This window comes from Lissotriton vulgaris, chromosome 9, assembly GCF_964263255.1.
Source record: "Lissotriton vulgaris chromosome 9, aLisVul1.2, whole genome shotgun sequence".
Lineage (NCBI taxonomy): Eukaryota > Metazoa > Chordata > Amphibia > Caudata > Salamandridae > Lissotriton > Lissotriton vulgaris.
In genome coordinates this window covers 1,064,790,746-1,064,802,906 of record NC_141697.1, presented here as the reverse complement: position 1 = coordinate 1,064,802,906, position 12,161 = coordinate 1,064,790,746, and the positions used below count along the sequence as shown (strand labels likewise).

At 44.0% G+C, this 12,161-nt stretch overlaps 1 pseudogene; it reads right to left on the bottom strand.

The window, feature by feature from the left end:
- Positions 1–5,216: 5,216 nt before the first annotated feature.
- LOC147692815 (CCR4-NOT transcription complex subunit 9 pseudogene) lies at positions 5,217–5,910 on the bottom strand (annotated as a pseudogene).
- Positions 5,911–12,161: the final 6,251 nt, after the last annotated feature.

Sequence of the window (12,161 nt, the reverse complement as noted above, 5' to 3'; positions counted from 1 at the left end):
AAAATATATTCAAAATTATATTAATTAATTAACTAATTAATATTAATTAATTATCAATTAATTATTAATTATAAATATTAACAAACATATATTAATTAATTAATTATTATTAAATTACTTCCCACCCTATTCCCCTATAAACCCACAACCCGCTACAGAATTACATTACGCAATTATTATCAAAACAAAATTCATGTAATAAAATATTTTATAACATTAATACACACTATTCACACATATTATTACATAAAAATACACTATAAAATATTATATATTATTAAAAAATCGATATTTTTGCTATCTATATTTTATACAGTCGATATTACTTCACTTACCTGAAAAACAATATTTTTGTAGTCGATATTATGTCCAGTCAATATTTTGTCCAGTCTATATTTAAAACTCGATATTATGTCCAGTCGATATTTTGGAGTCGATATTTTGTCTCTATACCGATTAGGGCTGGGTCCTTAGATTTTAAAGCCTTAAACAAAAGTGAATGGGACTCGCGGCAGTCTTCGTTGTACCAATTAGCAGGTTTCCTCGCCTTCCCTATACCTTTGTTAACTACATATTTAACAAATAGTGACTTTAGGGACAAAAACAGGCTGGCATGAATATCAGAAATTTTAGAGATTGTCCGATCCAGGTTATCACACTTATCAATTTCCCTTAAAGAGTTAGAGACCAGAGTTCTGATCTTAATGCGTGCATTCACATCTACAAATTCCTTTGGCCAACGAACCCGCCTCATATCATTAGTTAATACCATGGCCTCTTGAACGGGGTTGAGTTGTCGCACAATCGGCCCAGCAAAACTAAAGTCCTTCAATTCTGCTATGAGTGGTTCGTGATCGCTTTCTGGTCGTGGTTTAACTGTCATATCCAATACTGTGGGCCACAGATTTATGTCTACTAGGATATAATCAATGCGACTGCTATGTCTGCCATTGAAGAATGTGGGGTTGCCCATCCTCTCCGATCTAGCGCGACCATTTAGGGCACGCAACCCCCAGTTCAGGCATAGACCTTTGATGAATGTGGCGGCTTGAGACCACTTAGTGATCGGGGGTAGCTCAAGTTGTGGAATCCCCCACATCATGTCCTCTGCCTCAGTTAATAACCCATCCTCCCTGCTCAGGGGTTCAAAACAAGTATTGAAATCACCCATTACAACCACATGACCTGTTAATTGGGTAGAGCCTAGGAACTCATCTAAGCATGTTAGGGTGGTTGAGACTCGACCACCCGGAATTCCTCTAGCATATACATTGAACAACAAAATGTCCAGCCCACTATTAAATTTCATGCTGATTATCAGAATATCAGGGCAGTCGATATGAATTTCCTTCACAGAAACCCCTGCAACTTGGCGAACCCAAGTAGTAAGGCCCCCCATGGCCCTGCCTTTTGGCCCCTAACTGCAGGTTTGTTAAAGCTCAGGAAGCCTGGAAGATACACTGGAAGGGTTGACCATGTCTCCTGAAAAGACCAAACATCACCTTGTCGGATGAAATCAGCCCAGTCAGGTATACATATACAGGATTCAATGCCAGCCACATTCCAACATCCCATAGTAGTGCCCTTATCACAAACTTGGTCACACGGTACTGTTTCGTCTAATGGGAGGGGTTCACAGGGTTGAAAAGAGGATTCTACAGGCAGAGGTACATCTGTAAACAGCCCTTCCCTTGTCAAGCATATTGACCCAGCCTGAGTAGTTTGCTCGGGATGTATGCCTGTGAAAGAAGCATCCATAGATTGCAGTGAGGCGTGTAGCAGAGCTGATATGTCGAGCTCTCTTGAATAAACTAAACACCCCTCTTCATCACACTGGGGTGTGGCTTTAGAACTTTCAACATTACATAGAAGGATACTCGAGTCATCTCCCACACTCGGAATGTAAGGGTCATCATCACTTTTCTCCAGTGCTGGTCAGTCATTAGTCGACAACCCTGATAGTGGGTCGTATAGATTTCTCAGGGGTATGTTCCAAAGCTCTTTAGGATGGGTAGGCCTATTGGAATAGTGATTTGCTGGATAGAAGCTTGGGGGCTGCTGTAACTGTATGAAGGCTGGTGTTGTAGGAACCATAGGATACGGGGGCTTATTTAAGAATGGCAGATCCAATAAGGCTGGGGGACCTAAGGGCTGGGTATAAGACTTAGCCCAGCCCGGCGTTTGCACTGGGCAGTTGTAACTAGATTGAATGAAGGAGCGATACTGCGCCTCTGGGTTAAACTGGGGTCCATGAAAACTTGGTGTAAAATTGGACCATTTTAGGAGGCTTTTGGTGTTTTTATTATTTCTACCGGGGGGTTGATCTGTTGGATTGATCAGGGTCTCAGGATAGAAATAACTTAGGTTCCTTGTGGAGATCCCTCCCTCATTGTTCCCCACATACCAATCTGTAAGGTGAGATACAACTCTATGGTCCCTGAAGTTAATGATAACTATGTCCCCCTCTATATCCTTAGGGCGCACCCCAACCCACTGACATCTTCTGACTGTAACAATATCCCCATTAAGGTTAGGAGGAAGGGGTCTATTTGTTTTCAGCCAAAAGATGACTTTGTTTTTTAGGCTTTCATTATTTTCTCTATCCCCTTCCGCAACTGGTGGCACACCAGTCATAACAATAACAAAATTTAAAGAGTCTGGGGGCAGGTCTACATTTTTCTTCACAGTTAAAGGTTTGTTGGTTTTACCATTAGAACCAGCAGGTTTACCCATCCCTTTCTTTGACTGCGGTGCTACTCCCTTAACAGGTGGTTTACTGACTACCACACTAGGGTTTGCTTTAACAGAAGGGTTTGTTGTAGAAGATTTAGCAACCACAGACAGTGCTTTATTTGAAATAGTAACTGCTTTTGTAGCATTAATAGTATGTTGACTGGTAGTACTAGTTATTTTACCAGCAACAAGGGATGATCCGGCGGGTTTATTGGATGAGCCCTTGTTCTTATCCAGGCTAGAGGAATGTATAGGCTCAATGGTCGCCAACAGGCGATCCAGTTTTTCACCCATAGTCCTCACACGCTCTAACGTGGGTAGCATATATGATTTAATGAGCTTCTCTATAATACCAAGGGACACCTCATTTACCCCTACGGTTGCTAACTCTGGGGATACATGTTCATATGTGTCTGAATGTAAAGGCTCTACAATGTGTGAGGGCCCTGACTCAATAATTGATTTGGGTAGGGGTGGTGGTGGAGTCTGGCAGCTACGCCCTTTCCTTTTTTTCCTTGGTGGAGAATGTACAACCCTCTTTACCTTGTCAGACGTGGTTCTAGGTTTGCATGCACTCGTTTCTGGTATGTTCTCGCCTGGGTCGATACAAACCAGTGACAGGTTTGGCAGCATGGGGCTTGGTTCAACTTCCCTAATAAGGGTCTCGGGATGTTTATTTCGACGAAGCTTGAGTGATCAATAGGGGGACAAACAAGGTGACCTCCGCTGGTGGCACTGCTACAGGGCGGGGAGATAGCTGGAAACCTAAATATACTAGGGGTAAGGTTAAGATCAGTGGCATCGTCCTCAAATGGGCTCAAACCTTGGGCGGCTAGTTCTTGTGTATTATTTGAAACTGGCAGTGGGTTTTTCTTTAGCTGCTCAATAGAGCGTCGGCGCTCAGCTCTTCTTTCTGCAAGGAGTAAGTCCATATCTACCTCCTTGATAGATTTCTTAAAGGATTTATCTAAGGGGCCAAGAACAGAGACACTCACACCGGGCGGGGCAGAGTGACTCATGTCAAAGGAGGATAGTTTAGACTATTGGCACTTGGTGAAACAACTAAAGATACACTACAGGCTATACACAGTGTGGGGGTTCAAAGACACAGCATACAACAATCAAGTTGAAAAAGACCTGGCCCAGCCCGGCCTCCTGCGGCCCCGGACGGCCACAGACGGTCCCGCCCTTGTCCCGGGCTTCTCCCGGCGCTTCCGCGCAGCGGGGATGTTACTTCCTCTTTGTAGCTTTACACGGTTACCAAGGGGGCGGGCCGGCAGGGAGAGGAGCCCAGCTGGAAACGGGCGCGCGGGGACTCCTGGTCCGTGGAGTCCACCGCTCTATCCTCGCAGCCCTGCCGGTCAACAGGTGAGGCCCCTTGAGTTCAACAGCCGCTGCAAGACGGCGAGGCGTGGCGGCTTACAGCAGGCTGGGTCAGAGGTGCTCAGTGGAGTTCACGGCGTCAGTAAAGGGAATCCGCCGAAGGTGCTCTGGGTAGCCGCTTAAGCCTTGCGGTGGTGGGGGCGGGGCCGGCAGGGAGAGGAGCCCAGCTGGAAACGGGCGCGCTGGGACTCCTGGTCCGTGGAGTCCACCGCTCTATCCTCGCAGCCCTGCCGGTCAACAGGTGAGGCCCCTTGAGTTCAACAGCCGCTGCAAGACCGCGAAGCGGGACCCACGAAGCGGGTCCGGCGAGGCGTGGCGGCTTACAGCAGGCTGGGTCAGAGGTGCTCAGTGGAGTTCACGGCGTCAGTAAGTATACATGAGATATACCAAACATTGGATACAACACAGTTGAGGTGAGGAATGTGAAAAAAGTTTTCACGCCCTCGCAGGCAACCTATCTGAAAAAGACACTACTTGGAAGGATGTTTGTCATTTGTCATCAAGTGGACATTGTAGAGTACAACTTTGTAGGCCACCACTTGTATTCAGCATACCAAAGTACCTGCCTTAACATTTGTAGCTTAACACAGTTAGATTTGTGGGAATAATAACAGGTAATCCATAACAGGTAGTGGATGACATAATCAATTGTCCCCAGACACATTTCTCAAGAGAGCATCACATAGGACTTGATGAATGCTTGTCGTTTTAACAGATGTGGTAAATGAAAATAAAGAAAGAACCAACAAATGCAACATTGCAATCTTATGTCCACAAAACAGTAATAAGGCATCCTGGTAGCTGTAGTCATTTCAGTGTAACTTTGCCATAACTTGCTAAATTGTAAGTTGATCATACCTAGTGATAGTATGTAGTAAAAGAAGGGATACCATCCACAAATGGAAACACATATGTGAAGCTTGTTATCTGATGTAGACACACTTACATGCACCATTGCATCATGTGGAATGTGATGGAGATTGAGACCTATAATCTTAAACACAACAAAAAACACATTACTACCAACAAGTGAGTAGCATGTGATACAACTATACCTAGGTTTCTATGTTTGTAAACTGTAGGAAACACATTGTCAGGAGCTACATTAAAAGCAAAAAAGAGAGCTGCAAAACCATTTTACCCAATATCACGGCAACATGGGAAAATCTCTCATAGGTCTGACAGATGTAGGCCAGGCCAGTGTCATCAAGGAGGATCTTCTGTAGAATGAAGGTAGCAACCGTCTTGGAAAGTTCGCTCCCAGACTCCATGATACGAAGGCAGAGTGGAATGATTTCTGTAGTCAGGAGAAAGTTGATGACTTCTTGCTCATCAGTTTTTACCAAGGCCCCAATTACTCCAAGGCTAGTAAGCCGCAGGTATTCGAAAGGCCGGGTCTTACTGACGGTGTGCAAGAATGGATACAAGAAAAGAGGGATGTGGGCAGCAAGAAACGCTGATCTTGGTTCCGGATGAGATGCCACACACTGCAGTAAGGCCAAGGCATTACAAACTCTGTTTGACTGATGTGCTGTAAGGGTGGGCGGGTTAATTGATGGATAGATATTTACAATCTCCTGAAGAAGTGCTGCAATGGTACCAAAAGAATGCCAGAGCATCGGGGCAAGGTCTGGGACAGATTCTCGCTTCTTACTCAATTCCAGCAAGGCATTCTCACGGGTCTCAGGGCTTGATAGATCATTGATCCACTGGTAGATCTTTTCTCTGTCCACCTGCGTTAGTGCCGCTGGCAGAGGCGCAGGCGTGTCTAGGCTGTGCATGCTCAGACCCCTCCGGGTCACACTGTTTACAAGCCAATGTTGAATAGCTGCCCAAATTGTTACTTTTCAGTAGATCTGTTTTGTAACATTATGCAGCTGAACGCACTAAATGTCTGCCTCTTCCCTGCTTTGCCATCAATTCTTTTCGGAAGTAACCCATGATGGCGGACAATTAGAAAAACCATTAGAAGGGCAGTGGAAAAAAATTGCGTGCTGCCTTTTCTTTTCAGGGGCTGAGGACCTAGTTTCTATAATGTTCATCAGGTTTCCATATAGACATATTAATGGAATTAATTTGAAGGGTCCAATCCACTCTCATACAATACGGCATAGTACATGTCTCCTTAGAGAGCGGAACAAGGCATGGAGAGGCGTGGCTTGCAGATTGCACACCCCATCTTTCTGCCTCGTGTGGTTAGCAGCACTTTTAAGCACTCTCCTGCGGTTATTGGTCAGGTAGTGCAAACAGGTTTTTTTCTGGATATTGGTTTTCATTAGCTTTTTTTCCCAAAAAGAATAAAAACAAATATTCCAAGTTAAAAAAAAAAAAGCAAAAAAGAGAATTAGGTTTAGTGACACTGGGAAGTTTTACTTATCAGTCCTCACTCCACAAGCTAATCCTATCATGCCTTCAGGGTGCAGGCTTTCATAGACCTTCTCCTTCCAAGGGTACAGATTTAAAGGAGGTCTGAGAGAACCAGCACCAGTCTGCCTAGCCTCCAGATGGTGCTTGTAGACCAGGGTATGGACCCTCTCCTGATGGTCCTTCCACTGTTTCCTTATCTCCTCTTGCGTGTGCACATTTTTATCTACAGCATTCACTCTGTCAACTATTCAGGTCTGCATTTGCCTTTTCTTTGCAATGGTGGCATATTGTACTTTGGCTTCAAACAATTGTGACTCTACTCTGATGATTTTATATACCATGACTGACAATTCCACCTCTATAAAACGTGGGTTTTTCTGCCCTGGCATTTCTAAATTATATTGATTAGATAATGTAAGTGGGTCAAAACTGGAAAAAAGTGCGGCTGATGAGTGACAAAAGACCATGGTCAGTTACAGGGTGTGTTTTGATGGGTGGTATGCAGGTGAAGGTAATCAGCCGACAGACATCAGGTGGTGTATTTTGCAACAATCCAATGCCCACAGGAATAGTACATTTGGACCGCATCTAGCGGTGACTGGCACAGGTAAGCGAGGTGGGGCAGGGCGGGGATGGGTTGGGGTGGTAAGGAGATAAGTTGACAGACGATGGAATAGATATAATTAAATTAATAAATAATATCTATTTTGACGCATGTCACCCCCCCCTCCCCGCGCCTCCCCCCACAATGCTTACCTGTGATTTTGAGACTGGTCAGTATTTTAAACTTTTTAGTAAACGTACATTACTAGGCTGGGTACTGTAGTATAAAAATACATATCAAGCCCCTGAATTTCGTTAGACCCTCTTGTTGGGAAAACAGCATTTTACTCAGTATATTATAAAGTAGAGCAGAAGCACCTTATGGCAAATGTTTGCATACCATGTCTGCAATTTATTATTACCTGATGGAGGGATAGCTTCTTGAAGCAGGCCTTGGTCAATTTTACTATCTGGGATGTAGCATTTAAATCTGTTGTAATAAGTTATTTTTTATTTTGCTTTGATTGCTCAAAATCAAAGGTGTTAACATGCACTGGCTTGCTGTTTTTCTTATCCAAGATGTTTTAGATGCTATATTCTATTATCATGGTAATATTTTAATATGTTTTATATGTATACTAGCGGCCCGTCCCGACGTTGTCCGGGTAAAAAAAGGCCAGGCAGCAATGGTTTCAGTATCATTGTACATTCGTCCCACATGATAAGAGACACATTTTGAAGCAGTGTCCCCAAAGGTCCGTATTTCCGAATAGAGCATGTTGAATCTCTTTCAAGGGAAACTGTTAGAGGCAGTTCAAAGGTAGAAGGTGCTGTTTTCCCAGCTGTTAGCAAAGTGGCAGCTATTCCAGATGAAGCAACAGCTAGAGCCAAATTCCCAGAAGATCGAACTTTGGCAAGTATGAGATTGATTAGGTAAGTCTTTCCTGTGCCACCGGGGGCGTCTATGAACAATAGTTTGCCTTGCTTCTTTTCAACACTATCAACTATGGTGTTGTAGGCAAGTTGTTGATCGGGAACTCAGTTAGGCAAGTGTTGAGCAAGGTAGTTATTTAGCTCTGGAATATTGTGTGCGGTAGCGATATTGTGGTATCCAGTTAGGTTAGTTCGGACCGCTGGCGGCAGGCTGAAATCTTGTAAGGACTTCTCGCTTAATAGATACAGTGAGTCTTCAATTTCTATAAGTCCTTGGTTTATGATTTCATTGTTGATAGCAGCCCGTGCCAACGTTGTCCGGGTATGAATTGCTGCCGGCCAGTAGTATATTGATTTGTAGGATTTCGTTTTGATAGCATTTCTTATCTGTGACAGGCCTGTGAAACGCTCCGATTCACAGCGCACTGCTGATGCACTTAAGAGTGCGCGTTCAGTAGTGTGTGAACTCGAGTTTCCCTACTTTATATTTCTTTGCAATATTATATAGCGCAAACTCGACAACATGGCATGAGCACAATTTACATTACAGAAGAACACATTCATTTGTGGTAGGCACGGGGAGACAATGCGATTTGCCTGGAATCACAGAATGTTGAGCTGATGCCGAGATTCGAACGTAGCTCCCCAGCTCTAAAGTTCGCAATTCTAGAACTTGTGGCGGGAGGTGTGTCTAAAAGTGTATGTTGGTGCTGGCCATCAATGAGAGAGACCTGTGCATTTTTCAAATGGGTGGTGAAAAAATATGAGAATGTTGCTAGAGATGTGGGCCGCCGTGCCACCAATGTACTTACCGGGGGAGGGTAAACACCGATTATTCCGCAACTTTCTTTCCGCATACCATCACTCGGCATATTTTCATTACAAAAGTACCATTACTCCGCAATGCCATTATAACGCATGGCTTTACATTTTATATGCTTTTATTACGCATACATTTACAACGAAACTCGTTGTAAATGCATGAATGGTGAAAGCGTGTTTTTTTAAAATGTTTGGATAAGGTAAGTATGGGTATAGGGGTATATGTTTTGGGGTACTGAGGCGTATGTTTTGGGGTGTTTGGGTATTTTAAGGGTTAGATATAGTTTTGGGTTATGGGGTACACGGGTAGTTTTAAGGTTTAGGGATAGGTATGGGTTTTGGGGTACAGGGGTATTTTTAGGGTTCAGGGCTCGGTTTGGGTTTTGGGGTATAGGGATATTTTTCGGGTTCAGGGGTAGGTTTGGGTTTTGGGGTACAGGGGTATTCTAAGGGTTCAGGGCTAGGTTTGGGTTTTGGGGTACAGGGGTATTTTTAGGGTTCAGGGCTAGGTTTGGGTTTTGGGGTACAGGGGTATTTTAAGGGTTCAGATAAAGTTTGGGGTTTTGGGGTATAGGGGTATTTTTAGGGTTCTGGGGTAGGTTTGGGTTTTGGGGTACAGGGGTATTTTAACGGTTCAGGGCTAGGTTTGGGTTTTGGGGTACAGGGGTATTTTTAGGGTTCAGGGCTAGGTTTGGGTTTTGGGATACAGAGGTATTTTAGGGTTATGGGGTAGGTTTGGGTTTTGGGGTACAGGGGTATTTTTAGGGTTCAGGGCTAGGTTTGGGTTTTGGGGTACAGGGGTATTTTATAGGGTTCAGGGGTAGGTTTGGGTTTTGGGGTACAGGGATATTTTAAGGGTTCAGGGCTAGGTTTGTGTTTTGGGGTACAGGGGTATGTTAGGGTTCAGGGGTAGGCTTGGGCTTTGGGGTACAGTGGTATTTTTAGGGTTCAGGGGTAGGTTTGGGTTTTGGGGTACAGGGGTATTTTTGGGGTTCAGGGGTAGGTTTGGGTTTTGGGGTACAGGGGTATTTTAAGGGTTCGGATATAGTTTTGGGTTTTGAGGTATAGGGGTATTTTCAGGGTTCAGGGGTCGGTTTAGGTTTTGGGGTACAGGGGTATTTTAAGGGTTCAGGGCTAGGTTTGGGGGTACAGGGGTATTTTTAGGGTTCAGGGCTAGGTTTGGGTTTTGGGGTACAGAGGTATTTTAGGGTTCAGGGGTAGGTTTGGGTTTTGGGGTACAGGGGTATTTTTAGGGTTCAGGGCTAGGTTTGGGTTTTAGGGTACAGGGGTATTTTTAGGGTTCATGGGTAGGTTTGGGTTTTGGGGTACAGGGGTATTTTAAGGGTTCAGGGCTAGGTTTGTGTTTTGGGGTACAGGGGTATTTTAGGGTTCAGGGGTAGGTTTGGGTTTTGGGGTACAGTGGTATTTTTAGGGTTCAGGGCTAGGTTTGGGTTTAGGGGTACAGGGGTATTTTTGGGGTTCAGGGGTAGGTTTGGGTTTTGAGGTACAGGGGTATTTATAGGGTTCAGGGCTAGGTTTGGGTTTTGGGGTTTAGGGGTATTTTTAGGGTTTAGGGATAGGTTTGGGTTTTGGGGTACAGGGTATATTTATAGGGTTAAGATGGGTTAGGGTTTAAGGGTGTTGGGGTATTTTAAGGAATAAGGGTGGGTTATGATCATGGGGTGCAGGGGTATTTAAGGGAGCACTGTGGGATTAGCACACAATATGAGACATGGCATGAAGGGTGGAACGTGCCACACGCCCCCAGTGTTTGTCACGCCCCCAGCACACGCCCACAGCACAACGCAGACACGCCCACAAGGGACTACTTTGCTGGCACAGTTCTTTTACCTTTTAAATGTATATGGTGGGCGTCTGTATAGCCTATGTCCTTCTGCTGCAACTGCCCTTTCCAACGCTGTATTGGGTGTTGTGATTTGTGCTGTGGTTCCTGAGATTACCCGCCTCAAAGGTTTGGGCTCTCTCTTTATATTATTAGTATGGATATAATGGTTTTATTTAACTATGCATGAGTAAACTGACGTGACTTGATTTGCCATCAGAAGTAGCTGTGTTAGTTTCCAATTGAAGAAAAACCAAGGAGTTGTCCAAAAAGCTATTTCCAATCATTTGTGAGTAAAGTCTATTAAATTGCCATGAAATAAAAAAAGATTACAATCCGAGATGCGGGCTTAAAACGCATAAAGCAAAGAAAAAGACTCTGAGATGGTTGATCCCACCTGTGTTGCCTGCTGTTGAACTTGCAACACTATCTATTGAAAGATAGACTGAGGGAGAAGAAATTCGGGGGGAGAATCCTGGCTGGTCAGTCCATTGCCTCTCTGACTGGCAGTACTCTGACGAGGACTTTCTACAGGTGACACCGATGTAACCCTCTGGCCCCTGTGGGTATTAGAGCATTAGCACCAGTAGTAGTAGCCACTGAGAATGCATTTTTGGTAAATCCTGAGAAGATATCAGTGACAAAACATCCACAATGGGCCGGCCAGTATGCAGTGTCTGCATGAAAATGGGGTAAGTGACTTTAGAGAACCGAGAGCTACTATTTGAATTGGGTGCCAGCCCTTTTTGGGGTAGCTGGCCCCAGGCCACCACTCCCATAGCCTGGGGCATCAGATTGCCATATTTAGAATTTGGAGGATTGCTAAGCTGCTCAAGGGCTTGTAATGACCCTTCCATATGGCCATTGACGATCTTGGTGACATCACTGGGCTCAAATATGTTGGAAAGTGACTGCAACGGGGAAGAATCTGCATTCATAGTTAATGAGTCATATTTAGGCAGGTTCCTATCCCCTCTGACCGTGGCGGGAGGAGACTTTGGGCCACTTCAGGATTTACCATGACTGGGGGTAGAGGGTCTTGTAAGGAGTGGCACTTCATCAGCGCGAATTGGCGCTGGAATACCAATTGCATTCATATTTTCGTACTTAATACATATGTTTTAAGAAAGAAGGCATTTTGCAAAATGTCATCTGAATTAAATGATAGTATGGGTAAACCCAAATTCCAAGGTGTGCAAATAACCCCTTTTCTTAAATCCGGTATCTTATGCATATTTTGTTATTATATAGGTTTCCTTCGTACCCATTTCTAAATATTGTATTTTAGCATTTTAATTGCTGTATTGTGGGTATATAATGAAAAATCATTATAAACTGTAGCGCTTCTGTTGGCTCTGAGTATCATGCGTTTTTTAAGAACCTACAAACCATATATATCTTTGTGACCAGAACTGCATATCGGACCTACCCATAAACTGCTTTTGTAAATCAGACATTGTGTCAAAAAATTACATACAAAAAAGTTATCACCAATGGCAATTTTTTCCTGTTTATTGTTTATTTTTAATTTCTAAAG